Raw genomic sequence first — 27,505 nt, forward strand, 5'->3', positions numbered from 1 at the left:
GGGAAGATTTTTGACCTTAGCATGTGACAAATTTATCTTCTTCTGGGAAAAAATGTGACCAAAGAATTGACATTAGCTTTTTTAAGCTCAGTACCACAGTAGTACCACACATATAGCGTCTGAAAAAAATCTATGTGAGAACTCTCTGTGGAAGTATGGTTTATGTTTTTTTTAATGTTTCTATTAGGGAGCAAAAAAATCAGTGCCTCAATGGAGCTGAGCAAAACAAGTTGAGATTGGGTCGGAATCCTTGTCTCATTTAAAGCAGATGCCAGGTTGTGTCCACAAATCTTGGTCATGAGATGCCCCCCCTCTCCCCTCTTTGCTTAAGTATTTGCCCTAGGAAAGGATCTAGACAGTTTATATTTTTGAAAAAGAAAGTCTCACCAGCAGACGGTTATGAAATGGTTTAGGTAATATCTGGCCTATTCCTACGACAGACTTGGTACAAAATAGATGAATAGATAAGCTGTCTCTTGATGTCCTGAAACCTCTGTCTCATTGTTTTGGAAAGAAGCATCAAATAAGACAGTCTTGATTTTGGCAAGACTCTTATTTTCTACTTTGTTTTTGTTTTTGCAGGACTCATGTTTGCTACTTTGTGTTCATAATTTTTTTCTAATGAATATTATTACTTATGTAATAAGAACACACTTCAGAATTTTTAAAAACAAATCAATTTCATTGATGCATATTAATGAAGCATACCATTTACCCAAAGTGTATAATCTATGGTATTTGGTATAATCGCATAGTTGTGCATTCATCACTTCAATCATTATTAGAGCATTTTCATTATTTCAATAGTAAAAATAATACTTTAGAATTTTAAAGTTGCAGTAGGTCTTAGGTATTATCTAATTTAACCCCTTTCCCCCTTTTACAGATTATGAACTTGAGGCCTAGTGAGGTTAAATATCTGTCTTCCATGGAATTGTGTAGTGGTAATAAAGAATAGTGTTAAAGTTTTTGCTAATACACTATCAAAAGATTTATTTCATAGCACTTTCTCGTATCCTGATTGGAGAGCTTTAGATTTTCTTCTTTTAATAAAGGAGGGATTTGAACAATTCTCAACTATGTTAGAAATCTTTAGGCCCTATAAAAGCATTACAAATTTTTTTTTAACTCTAAGGAGATTTCCCTGTTAGATATATAGCTTGGATATTTTGTATCATTTTCCTCCTGCCATTAAAAAACATTGCTGCCATAATCTCTGGCCCATCCAAAGACTTACCTTGTAGATTTTCCATCCTGGTAGACTGCCCTGAAGTGCTCTTTCAATTCTGTTTCATGAATGAGATCTTCCAATATAAGAACAGTTTCTTTTGAAAGGGAATTTATCTGAGTGGTTTATAAATGCTTAAAATCTTTGAAGATATTGTCTCATGAAGGTCAAGTGCTCTTTGTTAAAAATGGCAGTTCACTGAATGAGATCTTCATTAACTTTAGTAATCTCTTTGCCTTTGGTTCCTCTTGGCAACTTGATTATGATATGTAGCATAGATTGTTTTCTTCACATGCATTTTTCCTCCAAGAAGGTTTTCTAAATTTAAACCCTTTTTTTTCACTATCCAATTTTTCATCTTTTCCATGTGTATCCTTCAGAATTTCTTTTGACTGCAAGAAACAAAATACGTTGATAAGAGCAGCTTAAAATGTGGGTTTATTTTTGTCATATAACAAGAATTCAGAGGAAAATTTCTGTGTAGGTTCAATTACTCAGGGATGTCATTAAATATAAAGACTCTCCCTATATTTTTATTTCATAACCTTGGTTGGCTTTTTCCTAATGGTTGAAGGATAATTGCTAAACAAATTCTGTCTAATCCTGAGTGAATTTTTAAAATTCACTCCTCCATTAAGAAAACAATTAATATTTAGTAAATTGGTAGTTAGATTTCAGAGAAGACTTTTGAAAAGTGCTTAAAGTGGTGCAAAGATTTGTTAAAACTTTCTCCTTTATAACATTCATTCTTTTCTTTTTGCAATGAAAATTGACTTTCTAAAAAATTTATATCTTAGTAACATATAGAAAACCTAAAATTTCCCCTTTTCCCCTTTTACTCCTCGGGAAATGGAGATTGGCTGTCGCTGTGGGCCCCAAGGGGAGGGGAAAATGGGTGTTAAATGGATGGAACCAAGGTAAATGTGGGGGTAAGAGAGGAGTTTTGCGAGAGTACACAAGGATGGATATAAAACATGTAATATTACACCATAAACATATAGGGGATGACAGACTAATAATGTAAACCATAATGTAAAACATAGGATAACTAAAAATTTAGAAAACTGTATATCCTAAAGTATGGACCACAATGTAAGCACAGATGTCACCTTGTTTGAAAGCTATTGTCTCAGAGTCTGTACATCAGTTTAAGTAAATATGATATGAATAAGTTATAAGAATATTGCTGTGGAAGGGAAAAGGTTTTATGATGGATGTGTGGGAGTACTGTATATTGTATATATGAATTACTGTGATCTAGGGCTCTTGTGAAGAGAAGCTCAATAATTAGGAAAAAAGAAAAGAAAAAGGAAGTAGAATTTTTCCAAATCAATACGTATTCTATATCTAACCTTTAAACCCATCGCTATATTCCATTTTACTAGTAAGGGATCCTGATATTATATTGGGCTTCACTTTTCAGGAAGTTTTGGATCACAGAGTGGTTCAACAATGGCAGCGGAGGAATACTGGTATAGGATGTTATTGACAGGTGATATATGGTTGACAGGGAGTTACACAGGGCATATGTCCAGGGTGCATGGTACTGTTTGGATATACTCATAGTGGCAACAATTAAAAACAACAGCTGGGGGGGTACTGGGTTCCATGGACGGGGGTGCTCTGTCGTGGTCCCTAGGGGAGCAGCGGCAGTCCCCCAGGTGCAACGGTAAGGACGAGGAAGGAATGAGGGTCCAACAGTGAGCCCCTGATACTAATGACTATGCTTGTGAGCCTATATGCCTGAAATAAGAACAAGGCCTAGAGCAGCACTGTGCCTGGGAGTTTCCTCCTGACAGCCTTCATGTTACTCAAATGTGGCCAGTCTTGAAGCCAAACTCAGCATGTAAATGCAATGCCTTCCCCCCAGCGTGGAACATGACATCCGGGGATGAGCCTCCCTGGCACCGAGGGATCACTACCAAGTACCAACTGATGATGCAACTAGAAAATGACCTTGAATTAAAGGTTCAACGCGGACCAGCAGAATATCCCTTTCTACATATAATAACAGGAGTTAAAAATGCTGTTTGACCTAAATTAAGGGGGAAATGGAAAGGAGAAATGAGTTTATATGGCTATGAGTCTCTAAAAAAGAGTATGGAGGATGTCAGAGGGATTGCCCTTATGCACACCTGAGCAGAGTTTCAGAGACAGATAAAGTAGATACAACCCCAGGTATTGGTTCTTTTGAGGGCTAAAGAGACCCACAGTTTCTATGGTCATGGCAGATGGGGTTCACTGCCATGTCAGTTGGCCCTTCTTTGGAGCTGGTGTTTCTGCGTGATGGAGCTGGACACAGATGGGATCTCTTTTCACAAGGCTTTTATGCTACTTTACTGGAATTGTAGTTGGTGCTGGGGTTTAAGATATATCTAGGGGATTTGAATCTCTGGACTGACAATATGATAGCCAGGCCCTGAGCCTCAACAGACTTCAACTCCTACACTCTGATTTATTGGATTTACCCCACTCAGCTAACATGGAGTTGAAGAATGTCAACCACCACACCATGGAGCCTAGAGTGCCTACAACTGAAAGCAGGAGGATTGCATCCAGTATCCATGTGGAATCTAAGCCTCCTCTTGACATAGATGTGCAATGGACACAACCAATCCAAGGTCCACAGAGAAAATGTGGCATTGGTGTGGAAAAAGTGGCCATGGTGGCTGATGGGTGCGGGGAATGGGAGGAAGAGATGAGATGTGGAGGCGTTTTTGGGACTTGGAGTTGTCCTGGGTGGTGTTTCAGGGACAATTACCAGACATTGTATGTCCTCCCATGGCCCACTGGATGGAACGTGGGAGAGTATGGGCTATGATGTGGACCATTGACCATGAGGTGCAGCGATGCCCAGAGATATACTTACCAAATGCAATGGATATGTCATGATGATGGGAGAGAGTGTTGCTGTGGGGGGAGTGGTGGGGTGGGGGCGGTGGGGTTGAAGGGGACCTCATATTTTTTTAATGTAATATTTTAAAAAAATGAATTAAAAAAAAAGATTTACCAGCAAAAAAAAAAAAAATTTCGCCTTTTAATCACATTAAGATATATAATTCAATAGTTTTAATTACATTCACATATCCCTAGCACCTGGTAACCTGTATTCTAATTTTTGACTCTCCATATTTGTTTATTCTAATTATTTCATATCAGTGAGAACACACAATATTTGTACTTTTGTGTCTGGCTTATTTCACTCAATATGCTGTCCTCAAGTTTCAATCATGTTGTCACATGTATCAGAAATTCCCTCCTTTTTACAACTAAATAATATTCCATTGTGTGTATACAGCACATTTTGCTTATCCATTTATATGTTTATGGACACTTGGGTTATTTCCTTTTGGCAATTGTGAATATGGCCCTATGAACATCAGAGTGAAAATATATTTTCTAGTCTCTGCTTTCAATAGTTTTGGGTATATATCTGGAAGTGGAATTGCCAGGTCTTATATTAATTCTAGAGTTAACTTTCTGAGGAACTGCCAAACAGTTTTCCACATTGACTACACCAATTTTCAATTTTCATTTTCACCAACAATGAATGAATTTCTTAGTTCTCCACATCTTATACACTTGTAATTTTCCTTTTTTTAAAAACAAAATATTAGCCATTCTAGTGTATGTAAATGGGTATCTCACGGTGGTTTTGATTTGCATTTCCCTAATAGCTCAAGATATTGTGTATGTGCTTTTGTCCATTTGTTTATTTTCTTTGGAGAAATGTTTGTGCAAGTCTTTTTCCAATTTATTGATTGGGTTTCTTATCTTTTTGTTATTGAGTTATAAGATTTAATTAGAGATTCTGGATATTATATCCTTATAAGATAAATGGTGTCCAAATATTTTCTCCCATTTTGTAGGTTGTCTCTTTCCTTTCATGATGATGTCCTTTGATGCACAAAGATTTTAATTTTGATGAGTTTCCACTTGTCTATTTTTCCTTTTGTTGCTCATGCTTTGGGTGTAAAGGCTAAGAAATCATTGCCTAGTACAAGTTACTGAAGATGAGTTCCAACATTTTTTTCCTAGGAGTTTTACAATTTCACTCCTTTTATATAGGTGTTTGATAAATTTTGAGTTAATTTTTTATTTGGTGTGTAATAGTTTATTACATGAACTGATTTTCTTATGTTGAACTGTTTCATTCTTTTTGTGTATGGATATCTAATTTCTCAGCATCATTTGTTGTAGAGAGTATTCTTCCTAATTGCGTGGACTTGGCACCCTTGTCAAAATCAATTGGTCATAAGTGTGTGGGCATATTTCTGAACTTTGCTTGATTCTATTGGTCTATATTGTTCTTATGCTAATATCATGTTGTTTTAAACACTGTAACTTTATGATAAGTTTAAAAATTGGCAAGTATGATGCCTCCAACTTCATTCTTCTTTTTAAAGAAGGTTTTGGCTATTCAGGGCCCTACGTTCCAAACAAATTTGATGGTTAGATTTTCCATTTATACAAAGAAGTCTGTTGGAATTTTGATTGGGATTGTGTTGAATCTGTAAACTTCTTTGGGTAGAATCGACATCTTGATAACGTTTAGTCTTCTAATTCATGAGCACAGAATTTCTTTCCATTTATTTAAGTTTTTTAAAAATTTGTTTCAGTAATGTTTCATAGTTTTCCATGTATAAGTCCTTTCCATCTTGATTAAATTTCTTCCTAGGTATTTGATTCTTTTAGTTGTGATTGTAAATGGAATTTTTTCTTGATTTCCTTTTCAGATTGTTCATTTCTAGTGTATAGAAACACTAGTGATTTTTGTATGTTGATCATGAACCCAAACGCTTTTCCGAATTCATTTGTTTAGGTCTAGAAATTTTCTTGTACATTTTTCTGGATTTTTTATACATAGGATCATGTCCTCTGCAAATAAGGAAATTTTTGCTTTCCAATTTGGATGCCTTTTGTTTCTTTTAATTGCCTAATTATTCTGGCCAGAACTTTCACTATGGTATTGAATAACAGTGATGACATTCAGCATCCTTGTTTCGTTCTTAATCTTAGATGGAAATCTTTCAGTCTTTCACCATTGAGTATGATATTTACTGTCGATTTTTTCATATAGGTCCTTTATTATGCTGAAGAAGTTTACCTCTATTCCTAGTGTACAAAGTGTTTTCAATAAAGATTGTTGAATTTGGTCAAATACCTTTTCTACATAAATTGAAATGATCATTTAGTTTTTTCCCCTTCATTCTTTTAATGTGGAATATTATACTAATTGATTTTCTTATGTTGAACAACCCTTGCATGTGTGGGATAAATCTTTTTATGTGTAGTTTTGGTTTGCTACCATTTTGTTGGTCACTTTTCTGCATCTATATTCATAAGGCATATTATCTATAATTTTTTTTTCTTGTGGTATATTTATTTGGCTTTCGTATTAGGGTGATGTTGGCCTCATAGAATGAGTTAGGGATATTCCCTTTTGTGGTAGTTTGAGTCTTTTGTGGACCCCAGAAATTTATGTCCTTAAGCTAATCCATTCCTGTGAATGTAAACTTATTGTCGACAGGAAATTTTTATTAGATTCAGTTAAGCGAACCTATTTTTGATCAGATCACTTTAGTAGGGCATGACCCAGGGTGGGTCTTAATCTTCATACTGCAGTCCTTTATAAGCTGCAGTAATAGGAAGAGAAAGCCACAGGAACAGAAAGAATACCACAAGAGCAAGATGCTGAAATCAATGGAACCCAGGAGAGAGGATGCCTGAAGTAGAAAGCAGCAAGGCGAGAGGAGAAGGCAGAGACCAGCAGATGCCTCCATGTACCTGAATGTCCACAGCTGCAGTCAGGGAGGAAGCATCTCTTGATGATGCTTTGATCTGGACACTTTCATAGCCTCAGAACTGTAAGCTTTTAAGTTAATAAATCCCCATTGTAAAAGACAAACCATTTATGGTATATTGCCTCAGTAGATCTTGGCAAACCAAACAGAAATTGGTACCAGGAGTGTGGAGTACTGTTATGCAAATGCCAAAAATGTTATGAAAGGGCTTTTAAAATGGGCAAGGTGACAATTCAGGAAGAATTGTGAGATGCTTGATCAAAAAGGCCTAGATTGCTTTGAAGAGACTGCTCGTAGAATATGGGTGCTAAAGTTACTTCTGATGAGTCTTAGTCAGAAATGATGAATGTGTCATTACACACTGAAAGAAAGGCAATCCTTATTTTAAAATAGCAAAGAACTTGGCAAAATTGTGTTCTGACGTTGGATGGAAGGCAGAATTTGAAAGTGATGAGCTTGAATATTTAGCTGGGGAGATTTCCAAAATAAATGTGGAAAGTTCAGCCTGATTTTTCCTTGCAGCTTATAGTAAAATGTGAGAAGAATGGGATAAGCTGAGAACTGAACTTCTGGGCACAAAGAAACCAGAAATTGATGGTTTGGGAAATTGTGAGTTTCCAGAAAACAAGTCTCCAGAGAATAGTCCCCCATATGAGGACTTCAGTGTTCATGGAACTAGCCAGCCATTTCATTGCAACTCAAAATTGGAAATGCAGTTATCCAGGAATGACTGGTAGAAATTCTTATTGTCTGATGGCTTGGACCCCTGCTTCCTGCATGTGAAACCAAGTTTTCACATGATCTGTATGAACGGAACTACTGACAGCCTGTACTAAAAAAGACAAAAAGGGGACAGATTGAAGGAAAAATGATTTCAAAGGCAGAACCATGGAAGCTGCAATCTAGACTGAAGAGATATCATTTTGGGCCCAGAGAATGAACCCACCCTTGTGTGTGAAAAGGGTGAGTGTGCTCCAGAGTTTGGAAAGGGTGGGCCTTCCACCCTGTTGTTCAGAAAGAGTTTTATCACCTTAGATTTCAGAAGGGGTGGGGCTCATTTCCCTGGGGTTTAGAAAGAGTTTGGCTGTCACCCCATTGTTTCAGGGGGGTTGAACATATACCCCAGAAATTGGGAAGAGTCTGTCACTCCAGTATTCTCATAGAGTGGGACCTAGAATTAGGTGGTCACCCCAATGCTTGATGAGAGTGGAGCTGAGAACTTGGCCATTGGACAAGCCCTTAGAAAGGGCCAGGTCATATAGCAGATCCACATTTAACTTCCTGAGAAAATTCCAAACTGTCTTCCATAGAGGCTGAGGTATTCTACATTTCCACCAATAGTGAAAGAGTGTTCTTATTTCTCCACATCCTCTCCAGCACTTTAATTTTCTCCTTTTTAATATTGGCTGTTTCATAAAGTGTGAAATCATATCTCATTGTAGTTTTGATCTGTATTTCCCTAATAGCTAGTGCTGTTGAACATCTCTTTGTGTGCTTTTTGGCCCTTTGTATTTCCTCTTTGGAAAAATGTCTATTCAGGTCTTTTGCCCATTTTTTTTTCTGAAAGGGTTGCTTGTGTTCTTTGTTGTTTGAGTTAATTTTTGTGTAAGGCATGAGTTAGGATCCTCTTTCTTTCTCTTGGCTATGGATATCCAGTTATCCCAGCACCATATTTTGAACAGACTGTTCTCACCCACCTGGGAGGGTTTGACAGCCTTGTAAAAAATCACTGGACCCTAGAAGTGTGGGTCTATTTCTGAACTCTCAATTGGATTCAATTGTTCAATATGTCTATCTTTATGCCAATACCATGCTGTTTTGCTACTGCGGCTAAGTATTATGTTTTAAAGTAAAAAAATGAGAGTCTTCTGACTTCATTCTTCTTTTAAAAGCATTGTTGTGTGCACAGTGTCCCTTCCCCTTTCAAATAAATTTGATGATAGACATTTCTATTTCTGCAAAAAAAAAAAAAGCGCTTTTGGGATTTTTATTGGGATTGTGTTGCATATGTAAATCAATTTGGGTAGAATTGACATCTTAATGATATTTAGTCTTCTAATGCATAAGCAAAGAATGTACTTCCATTTATTTAGGCCTTCCTTGGTTTCTTTTAGCAATGTTTATAGTTTTATGATTACAGGTTCTTTATGTCCGTGGTTACATTTATTCCTAAATATTTGATTCCTTTAGTTATTATTGTAAATGGAATTTTTCCCTAACCTCCTCCCCAGGTTGCTCATTAGTAATGTATAGAAATGCTAATGACTTTTGCATATTACTCTTGTATCCTGCCATTTAGCTGAACTTGTTATTAGTTCTAGTAACTTATATGGATTTTTTTTCATATTTTCTAGATATAGGATCATATTATCAGAAAACTGTGTAAGTTTTATCTCTTTTTTGCCTATTTTTGTGCCTTTTATTTATTTTTATTGCCTAATTTCTTAGCTAGTACTTTTTGAACAATACTGAATTACAGTGATGACAGTGGGCATCTTTGTCTTATTCCTAATTGCAGTGGGGAAGCTTTCAGTCTTTCAGCATTGAGTACAATGCTAGCTGTGGGTTTTTCATATATACACTTTACCATTTTGAGAAAGTTTCACTCTCTTCCTATTTTTTTGTACTATTTTTATCTAGAAAGGATGTTGTGCTTTGTCAAATGCCTTTTCTGTCTCAATCAAGATGATCATGTGATTTTTTTTCTTCTTCATTTTATTAATGTGGTGCATTACACTGATTGATTTTCTTGTGAGGAACCACCATTGCATACCTTGATAAAACTCACTCGATCATGGTGTATAATTATTTTAATGTGCTGATGGATTCTGTTAGGAATTATTATCCATTTGGAATAGGAAAAGCAGTAAAAAAAGTTAGGAAGCTGAATATTTTTTATCAATATTTATTTAGTTGGAGAACAGAAAAAAGTGATAACCAAAGGAAGTCATAATTGCTGAAAGGGTAAAAAACATGAACTGTAAAACCACTAGCAGTCCTTAAAGAGTGTTTTATTATCCTCCTACCCTTACTTAAATGAATTTAAAGTCTTCACAGACAGACAAAACCTGAGAGAGTAGGTTACTAAAGACCAGATTTACAATAGATCTAAAAATCCTTTCCTTGAAAGGAAAAAACAAGGGCAGGAGATTTGGAGAAGAGTTAGAAATGAAGATTATTAGTAAGGGTAACTTAAAGGGTAAAAGAACAGACAATAGTCAGATATGACAATGGAAAGCCAAGGGATTAAAAAGATGAAGTAAGTAATGCCTCTATAGTAATAACATTGAATGTTAATGGATTGAACTCCTCAATCAAAAAGCTTTTTTTTAAAAAAACTTTCCTGACCTGCCAGCACATGGCACTCTTCAGTGAACTTCTAGTACCTTCAGGTATGCAATGAAAGGTGAATTAATCTGTTAAACAAAATAAAATTTGCTACATACAAGTAGAAACACAACTTCTTGTTTTTTGTTTAGAAACTTGTTATTATTTTTAAAGATTTATTTTATTTATTTCTCCCTCTCCCCTCATTACTTGTGTTTGCAGTCTGCTCTCTGTCTTCTTTTTAGGAGTCACTGGGAACTGAACCCAGGACCTCCCATGTGGGAGGGAGGCACCCAATAACTTTGATCATCTCTGCTCCCTGCTTGTTGTGTCCCTCATTGTGTTTCCTCTCTGTCTCTTAGTTGCATCATCTCGTTGTGTCATCTTGTTGTATCATCTCACTGGTTGTCTTGTTGTGTCAGCTTACTGCATCATCTTGTTGCATCAACTTACTGTCTTGCTTGTCTTCTTTAGGAGGCACTGGGAACCGAACGTGGGACCTCTCATGTGGTAGGTGGACACCCAACTGCTTGAGCCACATCCACTTCCTACATTTGGAAACTCTTTGATTTCTTGTTGTGTTTAGAAGAAGAGTCTATAAGTTGATTATATGAAATTTTTAGAATAAAAATCTTTTTATTAAAATAAAAATTATATTTTATTGTAAATGAAAGGAGAAATTAGAAATAAAAAGATGAAAGGGAGAAACACATAAAAGGGAAAGGTCAATAGAGATGGAAAATTCTTCAGTTAAGGAGAGATGGGGTGCAAATTAGTAGAATTAAACAATTCATGTCACACTTCAGATTTTAGTTGGCTTATATACTTCTGGGCAAGGTATTTCAGTTACTTTTTTTCTTAAATCCTTTAATCAAGATAAGTAATATGAAACACTTAGGTTGCCATTTCCTCCTCCTGAATCCATGGCACACATTGCTAACCCATCTTGTCACTCTATTCCTCTGAGTCTGGATGTTGCCTTAGAATATTCTTGAAAAGTTGCTCCAGGCAGCCACAACCAATCAATAGAGTTGGCATGAAAAATTAAATTTATTTGCTATCCTGATCTTAGATGCTAAATATTACTGAGATATATAGGATTATGTCATGGAATATATGGGGACTACCCGGTGCAGTATTTACTACCTTGAGAATGGATAAACTGAATTTAGACTTGGTTGGGTTTGGCCTATACCGTGGAGATTTTTTACTCATAAAAGACAGTTCCATTCACCCTGGGCTGTTTTGGAGCAGTTAGATTATTCCATTCCAGGCCTGTGCCAGGAGAATATTGGGATAGCTGGCAATTTCTTGCCTTTTCAGATTACAACTGAATAGTATTAGCGTGTCTGATTTTGGCACCCTGCACAGTGTTCATTGTAATTTCCTGACTCTGAACTAAATGAAGGCTGTTGAAGTTGATTAATTTGAAATAAGAAGAAAGGATGTTTACCAAATTCCTATTTTCTTTTTTAAAGTGGTTGATTAAATTTTGTAGCAGTTTTCATTTGGAATAGGAAAAGCAGTAAAAAAAGTTAGGAAGCTGAATATTTTTGATCAATATTTATTTAGTTGGAGAACAGAAAAAAGTGACCACCAAAGGAAGTCATAATTGCTGAAAGGGTAAGAAACATGAACTGTAAAACCACTAGCAGTACTTAAAGAGTGTTTTATTATCTTCCTACCCTTACTTAAATGTTAATTTTAAGCAAATATCTTTCACCTCAAGATTTGCACCTTGAGTCATTAATGCTCTCTAAATTTCCTCCTTTCCTCTAAATTATATGTATTAGGTGATGTGTCAAAGGTATTAATCTGATTTTTCACTTACATAAAAACACATTTAATTTAGGTCAATTAATATAGAACATAGAGAAAAGCATGCCAGGGTTTCATTAAAGATATATGATGAGCAATAGGTAATATAAGAAGCTTCCATCAAGTTTTCTGAGTATCTGTAAAAATATGTTTTAAGATGCAAAAAGTTTTTTTCTGTCAGTAGTCTGTGGTTTTAAATTCTTTAGTTGAACATTGGGAATTGGAACTATTGAGCTAAATAGTTGCAACAGAGACCATAAGGCATGCAAAGTCTAGCATATTTACTCTCTACCCTGTTACAGAAAGTTTTCCAATTCCTGCCATAAAGCTTTAATCATAACAAATAAGGGTACTTTGAAATATTTTAAGTCACAATTCACAGTGAATTTATCGTAATTACAAATATCAACACATTAGTAATATAACAATTGCCTTAACAAAGCAGAAATAACAAGAAATTCAAGAAAAAATAGAAACAGAAGCGTAATAATAATTGGACACTTTAACAATCCACTCAGTTCAAAAAAGATCAAGAAGACCAAAAATACAATGGGATACAGAAGACCTAAGTAGCAATACAAGATCGTTCCTATGGCTATATGCCAAACTTTATATCTTAATTATATAGGATATACTTTCTTTTCTAAAGATCACATGTAACACTGTCAAAAATCAAGCTTATATTAATTAATGAAAAAGCATCAAGTTTCATAAAGTATAAAGAATACTAATATTCTATGACAACAATGAAATAATGATAAAATTAATTAAAATATAAAAAAGTCTTTCCATCAGGACATAAGAAAAATATACCTCTTTTATTTCTCTCTTGTAATATGGCAAAAGTCTGAGACAGTCATTTGGTAACTTAACCTGGCTCATTCTATCCAGTCACTTCGTCCTCTCACCTCTCACCTTTCACTCCTCCTCTCGCTGTGGACTTCTGCATGTTGCACAAGTTAGCCTCTCTGAGCCTCAGCTTCCTTTTTATAAAGTGCAGGTAATAATAAAACCAGAATTTTTTTCCCTTTTTTTTTAAATGTTACATTAAAAAAATATGAGGTCATTCCACTCCTCCCACATCAACAACCTCTTTCATCATTGCGGCACATTCATTGATTGCATTTGGTGAATCCATTTTGAAGCACTGCTGCACCACATGGATAATGGTTTACATGGTAGTTTACACTCTCCCCCAGCCCACCCAGTGGGCCATGGCAGGACACACAGTGTCCAGCATCTGTCCCTGCAGTACCACCCAGGATAACGCCAAGTCCTGAAAATGCCCCCACATCATATCTCTTCTTCCCTCTCCCTACCCTTAGCAGCTACTGTGGCCACTTTCTCCACATCAAAGCTACTATTTCTTCCATTACTAATCACAATAGTTCCATAGTAGAACATCTGTAAGTCCACTCTAATCCATACTCTATTTCTTCAGCCTGTGGCCCCTGGATGTTATGTCCACTCCCCCTCTATATCAAGAGGGGCTTAGATTCCACTTGGATAATGGCTGCAATTCTCTTGCTTGCAGTTGTAGGCACTCTTGTCTCCCTGGTGTGGTGGTTGACCTTCTTTACCTCCCTGTTAGCTGGCTGGGGTAAGTCCAATAACCCAGACAGTAGGAGTTGCAAGTCTGCTGAGGCTCAGGGCCTTGTTGTCACATGGACAGTCCAGAGATTCAGGTCTTCTCGGGGTTTTAAAAATCCTTTACTAGTAAATAAAACTTTAGTCAGGGGAATATAGAAAACATAATTGAAAATAGAAAACATTACAATGATACATTTCTGAAAATATGGAAAACAGTAAAACCTGTCTTTATAGAAACAAATCTTTGCTTTCACTACTTATATAAATGAAATAAAAGAATAAAAATAATTGGGAAGTGGATGTGGTTCAAGCTGTTGGGTGCCCACCTACCACATGGTACGTCCCAAGTTTGGTTCCTAGTACCTCCTAAAGAAGACAAGCAAGACATGATAGACTGGTGGATGACATGGTGCAATGAGATGATTCAATGAAGAGACACAATAAGAGACACAACAAGCAGGGAGAGATGTAGCTCAAGCAATTAGGTGCCTCCCTTCCACATGGACGGTCTCAGGTTCAATTCCCAGTGCCTCCTGAAAAAAGATGATAAGGAGACACAGAAAGTATACAATAAGCAGATAGCTAGCTCAAACAATGGGGGCGGGGGAAGAAATAAATTTTTAAAAATTCATTAATTCCATCCCATCTGGATGCTTTGAAACAACAACAAAGTAAAGCAAAAGAAGTAAGGAAAAGTAGTGACTAAAAACAGTATTAAAATAGAAAACATAAAAATTTGAAACCAGTTAATAAGCCAACATAATGGTTCTTTGGGAAAAAAAACAAAATAGACAAACCACTAGCTAAACTAGTCAGGGAAAAGGGTTAAAAAACACAAAAGAACATATGGGAGGAATAACCTTTGAGATAGATGACAATAAAAATCATGAAGCCACTTTGCACAATTTTATGCAATAAGTTTGGAAAAATAGGTAAAATAGGTAACTTAAAAGTATATATGGTTTTCAATATTTACTTTAGGAGAGAAGAAAGCATAAACATAATATTTTTACATAAAAAAGTGGAGAAAGTCATTAAAGAAATACTCCACCTAGAAAAAACATTTCCAATGAGAACAGACTGTTTCCAAGTGTATTTCAACCAAACTTTTAAAATCAGATAATTCCACTAATATATATATGTATATATATATATAATTCCATTGTTGAAAATGAAAAATAATCCCAAATTATTTATATGAAGCCAGTATAACTTTTATAATTATACCTAATGGTTAGCCAACAGGTTCAACACCACACTAAGAAAATGGTACAACATGACCAAGTAGGAACTATTCAAGGAATTCAAAGATGGTTCAATATTAGGAATATATTAATTTAATCCACTATATTAATACTTTTAAGGAGAAAATTATCTGATTATCTTTATAGATGTTGAAAAGTCTTTCAACAAAATTTTATACCTATTCTTCATAAAAGAATATAAAATAATATTGATGCAAATTTCTTAACATAATATATAAATACATACAAACACATATAAAACATGTATGTATAGCTATATGTAGGTTTATATATGTATATATATATATGTGTATACATGTGTCCTGAGGCCAGCATCTTATCAAATGGGGAAACTCTAAGGTGATTGCCACTCAAACCAGGAGAAAGGCAAGTGTTCCCACTAGTTCCACTATTACTTAACCTTGGCATTGAGTGGCATGAGACTTTGTCTAGTTGCTAATTACATTAGCTCAAACTTCCAATAGTCTTATTCTAGAGGTGTACCCTGAAAATATACTCTGAGCACCTTAAAATAATGTGAAAATTGCTTCATTATTTGTAATAGTAAATATTAGAAAGAACCTGAAAAGCAAAATTTAAAAAAGTTGGCTGGAGAACCTATGGAGCATTATACTGCTGTGAAAAAAAGAATGGATGAAAAATATCTTATTAATTGATATGGGGTGATTTACAGATTTATGATCAAGTAAAAAGACAAACAAGGTGCAAAGGATTATGAAGAGTATAATATTTATTGCATAAGAAGGAAGGGTAAATAAGAATTTATTCATGTTCACTTAGTTTTGCAAAAAGAAGCATGAGTAACCAAATTTAATAAAATTGTTTTCCCATGAATGGGTGAAAAATAGAATGCAGAGATAGGAAATAAAATGAAATTTCTTTTAATATTCCTTTTAGAATAGTTTTAACCTCTGAAATATGATAATATTCTAAGGTATTTAAAAAAATAAAATCAAAGCAATAGAATGGAGGAAAACCACTAAAATTGAAATCAAACTGAAACAAATGAGCTTAATTCTATGACTACATATACACAAAGAATTAGCCAAGTAACTGTTCTTTAAACTTTTTATTTTGAGATGAGTGCAGATAAAAAATAATAGTGAAAGATTCCACATACCCGTTACACAGTTTCACCTCAGAAAATTGACATTGATCCAGTCCACGGATCTTGTTTGCTTTCCCCAGTTTTACTAGCATTCGTGTGTGCACACATGTCTGTGTGTATATTTAGTTCTCTGCAATTTAATCACATGCACAGGTTTGTGTATCGACCAGCAGAATCAAGATATAGAAAAGTTCCATCACCACAAAGGTCAAGGATTTCTTGTTTTGTCCTTTATAACCACACCCACTTCCTTCCTGCCATTCCTAACCTTTGGAAACACTTATCTGTTCTACATTTCTATGATTATGTCATCTCAAGAAAGTTATATAAATGAACTAGGATAGCATGATATCTTTTGGGATTTGATTTTTTTTCACTCAGCAGAATTCCTTGGAGATTCACCCAAATTTTTGTTAATATCAATATCAAGAATTCATTCCATTTCAGTACTGAATAGTACTGAATAGCAGAGCGTCACCCGTCTATGTCCCAGCTGAAGAGGTGGTGCTTCACCAGCATGTCCTGCACGCCCTCCTTCAGGGGCTGCTTCTGCTCCTCTCTCTTGGCAGGAAGTTCCCAGCCTTGGGAGAGGCTGAAGGCAAAGCAGCAGAGGACTCGGAGTTCGCACTTGATCTGGACCCAGCCAGGGCTGCGCAGGAAGGACCAAGGCTGGTACCACTTCTCCACGGTCGGCAGGCTGGAGCAGAGCACCTCCAGCCACAGGTGCAGGACCTGCTCATTGAGCCCCACGCAGATGAGAGAGCGGAGCTTGACGTCCATCTGTGCTTGTGCCGCATCGTGGGTCACGTTCACGGACTGCACAGCCCGGTAGAGCAGCTCCTCTGGGGTCAGGACTTTACCATCTTCATCCAACCTGTAAGTCTTACAGAGGACCAGGCGGGAGTAAACCGAGTCAAAGCCTCTCTCGACCTCCCGGCCTGCGGCCTCCTCGGTGAACAGCCAGGGGTGGCAGGCGCCCCCCAGCAGGGATGGCTTTTTCAGTCCATGTTCAAACAGGGCCTTGAGGGCTGGGCAGAGGGTCCCTCGCACGAGGTCCGTGACACCCTCGGTCACAGAGTCGTCCCCCGCGATGGGGTGCTCTTTGCTCCGCTCATCCAGGACTTCCACAAACTTGGCTGGAAACCAGCCTCTCAGGCCATTGAGCTCCCCCACCCAGCAGTGCTCGTCCTTCTGGGAAATGACCGTGATGATGTCGTTCTTGCGGAAGCCCAGCTCGTCGTCGTCGTGCCGCTCGAAGTCCAGCAGGGCCTTGGCCCGGCGCCGGTGGCTGCGTGAGCAAGCCATATAGTTCTCGTGATCCCGCTGGTGGCTCTCCATGCTGTAGTCGGGGGTCAGCTCCACACCACAGTTCTTGGGGTCCGTGCACTGGAAGTGGTGCGCCACACGCAGGATCGCTTCCCGGAGGTCAGCCACCAGTTCCGTCTGCTTGATGTTCTTGGCCTTGAGCACCTCCAGGTCGTCTTCCCCAAAGAGCAGGGAGCTGAGGCCAGGCTTCCTTCGCTGGGTCCTGCGACGAACCACCTGGGAGAGGGTGCTGGCGGCGCTGGTCCCCAGGAGCTGGCCCTGGTCTGCAATGAGGTAGGCCAGGTGCTTGCGGCGCTGGGTCTCCACGGCCACGTCGGTGAGGGAGCCAGCCAGCCGCACGGCCTCCCCCAGCAGCAGCTCCGCGTCCTCTGTCTGGGACGGAATGTCGGACAGCGTGTTGAACATGCAGGCTGAGTTCTCTGACTGGATCAGCTCCTCCTCCTTGAGGCGCAGCATGCCCAGCGTAGTCTGGAACAGCACCAGGGAGCCCTCGTAGAAGAACAGGTCCCAGATGCGCAGCAGGAGCTTGATGTGCACCACGCTGGCAAAGGCAGTGAGGAACCAGTGCAGCGTGATCAGGGACAGCTCGATGTCATGCTCCTGGAGCAGCCTGTCCAACTGAATAGTTATGTGTATTCCACAGTTTAACTGTTTTCTTGTTGAACTTATGGGTTATTTGCAGGTTTAGAGTTTTTGGCTATTAAAAATAAAATGCTATAAATATTCTTGTACAGTTATTTGTGTGATATAAATTTCCATTTCTTTAGGATAAATGCCCAAGAGTGCAGCTGCTGGATCATATGGTAATTGTATGTTCAGTTTTATAAGAAACAACCAAACTTTCTCAAAATTGCTGTACTATTTCACATTCCCACAAGTAATTCATGAGTAATCCAGTCTCTCCATATCCTCACCAGCATTCGGAGTTGTCCCTATATTTTATTTTAGCCATTTTGATAGACGAGTAGTGATATCTCATTGTGATTTTAGTTTGTATTTCTCCAATGGCTAATTAGGTTGAACATCTTTTCACGTGAATCTGTGTATCCTTTTCAGTGGAGTGTCTATTCATGTCTTTTGTCCATTTCCTAATTGGTTTGTTTAATTTTTCACTGTTGAGTTTTGAGAGTTCTAAATATATATATATATGTTCTGAAAACAAGTTCTTTGTTGAAATGATGTTTGCAAATATTTTCTTCCATTCTGTAGCTTGTCTTTTAATTCTCTTAATAAGGGTTTTTGCAGAACAAACATTTTAAATTAATTTTTTACTCTTAAGAGAATGATGTTTATTTCTCTTGGTGCCAATAATTTTTTTAAATACAAATCAATTTTATTGATACATATTAATAGAGCATACAATTCATCCAAAGTGTACAATCAGTGTTTGGTGTAATTGCATAGTTGTGCATTCATCACTTCAATCATTATTAGAGCATTTTCATTATTTCAATAATAATAAAAAGCAGACAAACAAGATAATTCTTCACCTCTCTATCTCTCTATGCTTCCCTTGCTGCACATAGCTGTTATTTCTGGCTTTCTTGCACAATTGTTTATTTAGCTATTAAGCAGTTTTATTTAGATATAATCACATACCATATGATATTTCCAAAATGTATAATCAATGGCTTTTAGTATAATCACAATATTGTGCATTCATCACCACAAAAATTTTAGAATAATTTCATTACTCCCAAAAGAAAAACTCCATATCCCTTAGCAGTCCTTCTCCAACCCTACATAACCACTAATGTGGTTTCATCTTTATAAATTGATTTGTATTTACATTTTATATAAGGGAATCATACAATATGTAGCACTTTGTGTATGGTTTCTTGTTTTTCTGATATTAATATTTTGTTGTATTGACATATGTGTTCAGTTTCAAAGAAAGATGGTCTTATATATGCAGTTTGACCCATATTAATATTTCACATGTGATTTTACTATGTTATACTGTTCCATGTTACATTTTTTAGCTTTTCTTTTAGTAACATATATGACCTTAGACAGTCCCTTTAAACCACTTTAATACCCCCATAATTGTACTGCTAGTTACAAATATTATGTTCGGCTTTCACCTTTTCTACTCATTTCCAAAGATTAACACATCTTTTTTACCAGTTCTGCACAAGTTAACCCTCAGCACTTCATTTTCTAACATTATTCTATTTTCTGGTCACCCATATTCAAGTTATTAACTTCATGAGATTACACAATATATTTAGTTCAGAGTAGCACAATCATACAGTATTTGTCCTTTTGTGTCTGACTTGCTTCACTCAACATAATGTCCTCCAGGTTCATCCATGTTGTCATATGCCTTATGACTTCATTTCTTCTTCGAGCTGCATAATATTCCATCTTATGAACGCAGGACAGTTTGTTTATCCATTCATCGATTTATGGACACCTGGGTTGTTTCCAACTTTTTGAAACCATGAATAACATGTTGTGAGCATTGGTGTGCAGATGTCTGTTTGTGTCACCGATCTCAATTTTTCTGCATAGTGGTATTGTTGGATCATGTGGCAAATTTATATTCAACTTCCTTAGGAACTGCCAAACAATTCTCTGTGACTGTACCATTATACATTCCCAACAACAGTGAATAAGTGTTCCTATCTCTCTACATCCTCTCCAACACTTGCAGTTCTCTGTCTTTTTAATAATAGTCATTCTAACATGTGTGAAATGATCTCATTGTAGCTTTGATTTGCATTTCCCTAAATTCCAGTGAAGTTAAACATTTTTCATGGTTTTTTTTTTTTTGCCATTTGTATTTCTTCTTTGAACAAATATCTATTCCAGTCTTTTGTCCATTTTTAAATTGGGCTCTTTTTTTATTGTTGAGTTGTAGCATCTCTTTATATATCACAGATATTAAATCCTTACCGATATATGATTGCCACATATTTTCTCCCACTGAGTTTGCTGCCTTGTCCCCCTTTGACAAATTTCTGTGGGGTGCAAAAATGTTTAATTTTGAGGAGATTCCATTTATCTATTTTTCCTTTTGTTGCTCGGGCCAAGAAATCACCACCTACACAAGTTCTTTAAGTTGCTTCCCTACATTTTCTTATAGTAGTTTTATGGTCCTGGCTTTTATATTTAGGTCTTTGATCCATTTTGAGTTGATTCTTGTATAAGGAGTGAGACAGGGGTCCTCCTCCATTCTTTTGGTTATGGATATCCAGTTCTCCCAGCATCATTTGTTAAAGGACTGTTTTGTCTCATTAACAGGGCTTTGGTTGGTTGTAGCGGTGAGGGTTTATGGCTGGACTCTCAATTCTATTTGGATGCCTATACCATGCTGTCTTTTTTTTTAATTTTTAGTAAATTTTATTATTCAAGGATAGCATATAAAAGTGCACAAGTCATAAGAGCAGATTATAGCCTTGTGCACTTTTATGAAGTAAACTACCTGTGCAAACACTGTCCAGATAAAAAACTAGAAAATTACCATCAGCCCTCAAAACTTCCTTTTTCTTCTTCCAGTCTAACCACTAGTTAGAATTCTATCACTATTGATGAGTTTTGCCTATTTTAGAACTTTACACAAACAGAATCGTGCAGTGTATAATATTTTGGTGTGTATAACATCTTTCACCAACTGTTACATTTGTGACATTCATCTATTCATTGACTATAGCCTTAGTTTGTTTTTTTCTTCCCTCTTATCTTGGGTATACTGTTTCATTGTTGCAGACACCACAATTTATTTACCCATTTACTGTTGTTTTTTTTTTAATATCCATTTACTGTTGATAGACATTTGGGTTATTTTCAACTTTTCTCTGTTATAAATTGTGCTCCCATGAGCATTCTTATGCATGTTTACATGGGCATTTCTGTTGAGCGTATTCCTAGGAGTGGTACTGCGGGGTCATACATAGGTTGCATCTATGATTTAGGGTTTTTGTTTGTTTGTTTTTGAGGTACCAGGGCTGGGGATTGAACTGGAGACTTCATATATGGGAAGCTGTGCTCAACCACTGAGCGTCATAGGCTCCCCTGAGTTGCTTTTTTAAAAAATTTGTTTGTTTGTTGCTTGTTTTTTTTTTAACTTAAAAAAATATTGGAGTATATCGCTGACACATAAACGTACATAAACAATAAGTATATAGTAATAGTTGTTGACAAATCATTTGCACTTACCCTTCCAAATGAATTTGATAATAGCCTTTTCTATTTCTGGAAAGTAGAATGTTGGAAGTTTGATTGATATTGCATTGAATCTATAAATCATTTGGGTAGGATTGATATCTCACAATATTTAGTCTTCTAATCCATGAACACGGAATGTCTTTCCAATTGTTTAGGTCTTCACTGATTTCTTTAACATTGTTTTGTAGTTTTCTGCATATAAGTCCTGTACTTCTTTGGTTAAATTGATTCCTAGGTATTCAAGTCTTTTTGTTGTTATTGTAGCTGGATTTTTTCCTCTGATTTCCTCCTCAGATTGTTTGACATTAATGCCAAGAAACATTACTGATTTTTGTGTGTTGATCTTGTATTCTGCCAATTTGCTGAACTCATTTATTAAGTAGCAATATCTTTGGCATTTCAGAATTTTCTAAATATAAGATCATGTCATCTGCAAATAATGAGGGTTTTACTTCCTCTTTCCCTATTTGGATGCCCCCTTTTTTTCTGTCTGATTGCTCTAGGTAGAACTTCTAGCACAATGTTGAATAACAATGGTGACAGTGGGCAACTTTGTCTTGTTCCCATCTTAGAGGGAAAGCTTTCAACCTCTCCCCATTGAGTATGATGTTGGCTGTGGGTTTTTCATACATGCTTTTTATCATATTGGGGAATTTTCCCTCTATTTCTATCTTTTGAAGTGTTTTTATCAAGGAAGGATGTTGGATTTTGTTGAATGCCTTTTATGCATCGATTGGGATGATCATGTGTTTTTTTCCTTCAATTTGTTAATGTGTATTATGTTAACTGGTTTTCTTATGTTGAACCATTTTGCATGCAAGGAATAAATCCCACTTGGTCATGGTATAGAATTCTTTTGATATTCTGTTGCCTTTTATTTGTAAGTATTTCGTTGAGAATTTTTGCATCTATGTTCATTAGAGAGATTGGCCTGTAATTTTCTTTTCTTGCAGTATTTTTGTCTGGCTGATGGTGGCTTCATAAAATGTGTTGGGTAATTTTCCCTCCTCTTCTATTTTTTTACAAGAGTTTAAACAGGACAGGTGTTAATTATTCTTGAAATGCTTGGTAGAATTCACCTTTGAAGCCATCTGATCCTGGACTTGTTTTTGTTGGGAGATTTTTGATGATTGATTCAGTCTCTTTAAATGTGATTGATCTGTAAAGTTTTTGTATTTCTTTTAGCATCAGTGTAGTTTGTGAATTTCTAGGAATTTTTCCATTTCATCTAGGTTGTATAGTTTGTTGGCATACAGTTTCTCATAATATCTTCTTATGATCCTTTTTATTTCTGTGAGGTAAGTCATAAGTTCACCCCTTTCATTTCTGATTTTATTTATTTGTACTTTCTCTCTTTTCTTCTTTGTTAGTCTAGCTAGGTTTTTTTTTTAACTTTATTGATCTTCTCAAAAGAACCAGCTTTTAGTTTTGTGGATTTTCTCTGTTCTTTTTTTGTTCTCAGTTTCACTTAGTTCTGCTCTAATATTTATTTTTTTTTTCCTTCTCCTTACTTTGGGAATGGTTTGATGTTCTTTTCTCTTGTTTCTCCAGTTGTTCAGTTAGATCTTTGATTTTAGTTCTTTCTTCTTTTTTAATTTAGGCATTTAGGGCTATAAATTTCCCTTGTAGAATTGCCTTCACTGTATTTCATACGTTTTGATAAGTAGTGTTTTCATTTTCATTTGTCTTAATATATTTACTAATTTCACTTAAGATTTCTGCTTTGACCCACATATTATTAATTTAGGAGTATGTTGTTCAGCCTTCACACATTTGTGAATTTGCTTCCTTCCCATCTATTATTGATTTCCAGTCCATTTTGACTGAGAAGTGCTTTGTACAATTTCAATCTTTTTGTATATATTGAGATCAGCATTGTGACCTAACATGTGGTCTGTCTTGGAGAAAGATCCATGAGTACTGAGAAGAATGATAATCCACTGAGTTAGGGTGCACTGTTCTGTATATGTCTGGTAGGTCTAGCTCGTTTATCATATTGTTCAATTTCTCTGTTTCCTTGTTGATCTTCTGTCTAGTTGTTCCAACAATGATGTGAGTGGTGTGTTGAATTCTCCAGCTATTATTGAAGAGATGTTTATTTCTCCCTTCAGTTTTGCCAGAGTTAGCCACATGTATTTTTGGGGCACCTTGTTAGGTTTATAGATATTTATGACTATTACTTCTTCCTGGTGAATTGTCCCTTTTATTAATATTTAATATCTTCCTGTATCTCTTATAACTTTTTACATTTAAAGTCTGTTTTGTCTGATATTAGTATAGCTACCCCTGCTTTTTTTGTTTACTGTCTGTGTGAAGTATCATTTTCCAACCTTTCACTTTCAGCTGGTGTGTCTCCCTGGTTCTAAGGTGAGTCTCTTGTAGACAGCATGTGGATAGCTCATATTTTTTTTAATTTGTTCTTTCAGCCTATATCTCTTGATTGGGGAGTTTAATCCATTCACATTCAATGATATTACTGTAAATGCATAAATGCATTATTTACTTCCACCATTTTATTCTTTACTTTTCATATGTCTTTTTACTCTTTTGGTTATCCTTTCTGCTATTCTTTCTTCTATGCTCTCTGTCTTTTTCTTTCAGGCTGCAAGGCTTTCTTTAATACATTCTGAAAAGGTGAATTCTTTTTTTACTAATTCTTAGTTTCTGTTTGTTTGTGAATATCTTAAATTCACCTTCATATTTGTAGGACAATTTTGTTGGATAAAGAATTCTTGGATTCAAGTTTTCCTCTTTCAGTATCCTAATTGTATCATACAACTATCTTCTTGCCTCCATGGTTTCTGATGAATAATCCGCTCTAAGTTTTATTAGACATCCCTTGTATTTGATGGTTTGCTTCTCCCTTGCTATGCTCAGAATCTTCTCTTTTCCTTTGCCCTTTTCTTTTCTGGTCAGTATCTAGCCTTCTCCTGGTGTTCTGAATTCTAGAATATTTTTTTTCCAGACTGTTTCTGCCTGTCCTCTAGCTATTTTCTGGAAGAGAAGATAGTCCCATGTCTTTCTACTCTGCCATTTTCCTAGAAGTCTTAAATTTAATTTTTAATTTTAATGACATCAAATTTTTCCTTTTATGGGTGAAAATTTTGTGTCAGGTCTACTATCTCCTTGCCTTGTTCTAAATCTCATAGATTTTCTCTTATGTTTTACTTTACTAAGCTTTACATTTTTTGATCCATTTTTATGCTTTACATTTTTTGATCCATTTTGAGTTAATTTTTAAGATGCAAACTTTAGGTTGATGTGTATTTATTTATTCATTAAAAAATTTTTTTTGCCTATAGATACATAATTGGGTCAGCACAATTTATTGAAAAAGGCTAACATTCCTCCTTTCAATTGCTTTTTTATGGTTTTCAAAAATTATTTGGGTATATTTTTGTGGATATATTTCTAGGTTCTATATTCTGTTCCATTGATCTATGTGTCCATCCCTCTGCTAATACTTTACTGTCTTGGTTACTATAACTCTCTGATCAGCCTTAATATTAGATAAGTTACCCCTCCCATTTTACTCCTCTTTTTTCAAGTTTGTTTTAGCTTTTCTAGGACCTGTGTTTTTCCATATAAATTTTAGAATTCAATGGCAATCTTTACCAAATACTTTCCTGGGATCTTGGTATGAATTGTGTTAAACCTTTTGATCAATTTGATATTGATCAACTTGATATTGTTACCATGTTGAGTCTTCCCATGAACATGGTATGTCTTTATTTATTTAGAACATCTTTGATTATTTCATCAGTATTTAGTAATTTTCACCATACAGATCCTATACATGTTTTGTTAAAGTAATACCTAAGTATTTCATTTTCTTTGGAATGTTTATAAATGATATTGTTATTTTAAATTTTACTTCTGCATGTGTGTTATTAGTATGTAGAATTCTAATTAGTTTTTGTGTGTTGACATTATATTTTGTGACCTTGCAGTACACCTTTATTAGTTCTGGGTTTGTTTTTTTTTCAATATTCCTTGAGATTTTCTGCATAACTTTTCTTATCTACAAATGGTGACTATTTTATTTCTCTCTTCCTAGTCTGCATTATTATTATTATTTTTTAGTTGATACTGGGGATTAAACCCTGGACCTCATACATGCAAAGCAGGTCCTCAACTACTGAGCCACACCTGCTTTGCTAGTCTGTATTACTTTTCCCCCCAATCAACCCTATTATTATTGTCTTTATATCATTTACATATGAACATACATAAAAATTAAGTGTATTGCAAAGGTTGTGAACTTACAAAGCAAACATGCATAACATTATACAGGGGTCCTATACATCAACCTTCCACCAACACCCCACATTGTCATGAGAAGTTTGTTACAAATTATGAAAGAACATCATCAAAATCTTACCACTAATCATAGTCCTTATCTTACATTTGGTGTATTTTCCCCCCAACCCACCCTATTATTATATTTTAAATATATATTTTTTATTACAGAAGTTGTAAACTTATGAAACAATCATGCACATGTACAGAATTCCCAAACAACACCCCTCCATCAACATACCACACCATGGTAGAACATTTGCTTTAGATAAGATAATATCATTTGATTGTTACCATGTCCATAGTGTACATTTGGCACACATCTTCCACACTGCCTCATTATCAACACAGTACATCTTTCGCATAGATGCAAGAATACTACACTATTACTGCTGATCACATTCCACAGGTCATTCCAGCTGTATTTTTCCCATGCCTCTCCACACTTCCACCACCCTGCAGTAGTGATGTATACCTGCTCCAGCCCACAAAGGGTACCTCTGCATCTGCACCATCAACCACAACCCTCATCCATCTCCTGGCCCACAGCACCATTCATTTCCTAGACTACTCTCTAATACTCTGTCAACCAGGATCTACATATTCAGACTACCACTTTCAGCCACATCCCCACTTGTAAAGCAGCTGTTACTATGTGTTACCATCCACCCTATATATTTCCAACTTCCACAGTAAAGCTAATTAAAACTTCTACATATGTTAAACACCAGTACATCTCAGTCCTCCTCCCATCTTCTTTAAGAATCCACTGCTAACCACCATGTCCTGAAGATATCCTCCCACAACTTCCTCTAGATGGTTCCTGCCCGTATCCCCAGGTTCTGGATCCATTTTGAGTCAACCACTGGATAAGGTGTGAGATAGGGGTCCTCTCTCCCCCGCTCAGCCATGGATGTCCAATTTTTTCAGCACAATTTGTTGAATGGACTGTGCCGCCCAAACTGTGTAGGCTAGCCAAAAATCACTCGACCATACATGCGAGGGTCTGCCTCTGAACCATAAACCTGGTTCCATTGGTCTATGTGTCTATCTTTATGCCAGTACCTTGTTGTTTTCACCACTATACCTAGGTAACATGTTTCAAAGTCCAGAGATGAGGGTTCGCTTTCCCTTTTTATAATGTCTTTGGTCATGGACTCCCAACCCTCCAAACAAACTCGATGATCGTGTTTCCAAATTTTTTTTTTTAATGCTGGAGGAATTTTCATCGAGGCTGCACTGAATCTGCACATCAATTTGAGCAGAATTGACACCTCAGTGACACCCAGTCCTCCAATCCATGAGCACAAAATGTTCCTCCAGCTATCCAGACCTTCTTTGATTTCCTTCAACATTGAGTTGCAGTTTTCTGAATACAAGTGTTCTACATCGTTGTTTAAGCTCATTCCTGACTATTTGAGTTTTATCTGTCATATTTTATTTTCACCACTCTTGACACTTTTAGTTACTTTTGTTGATATAATCTTCATGTACGGACTCTCTTCCAGGCCTCTCTCTCCTGTCTTTCCTTTTCAGGCTCTAGCAACCCTTTAGTATTTCCAGAAAATCT

At 36.2% G+C, this 27,505-nt stretch overlaps 1 pseudogene; it reads right to left on the reverse strand.

Annotated features, from left to right (window-relative positions):
• Nucleotides 1-16,611: 16,611 nt before the first annotated feature.
• Nucleotides 16,612-26,787, reverse strand: LOC101432516 (small G protein signaling modulator 3 pseudogene; annotated as a pseudogene).
• Nucleotides 26,788-27,505: the final 718 nt, after the last annotated feature.

The sequence above is a fragment of the Dasypus novemcinctus genome, chromosome 1 (assembly GCF_030445035.2).
Source record: "Dasypus novemcinctus isolate mDasNov1 chromosome 1, mDasNov1.1.hap2, whole genome shotgun sequence".
In the NCBI taxonomy this organism is placed as follows: domain Eukaryota; kingdom Metazoa; phylum Chordata; class Mammalia; order Cingulata; family Dasypodidae; genus Dasypus; species Dasypus novemcinctus.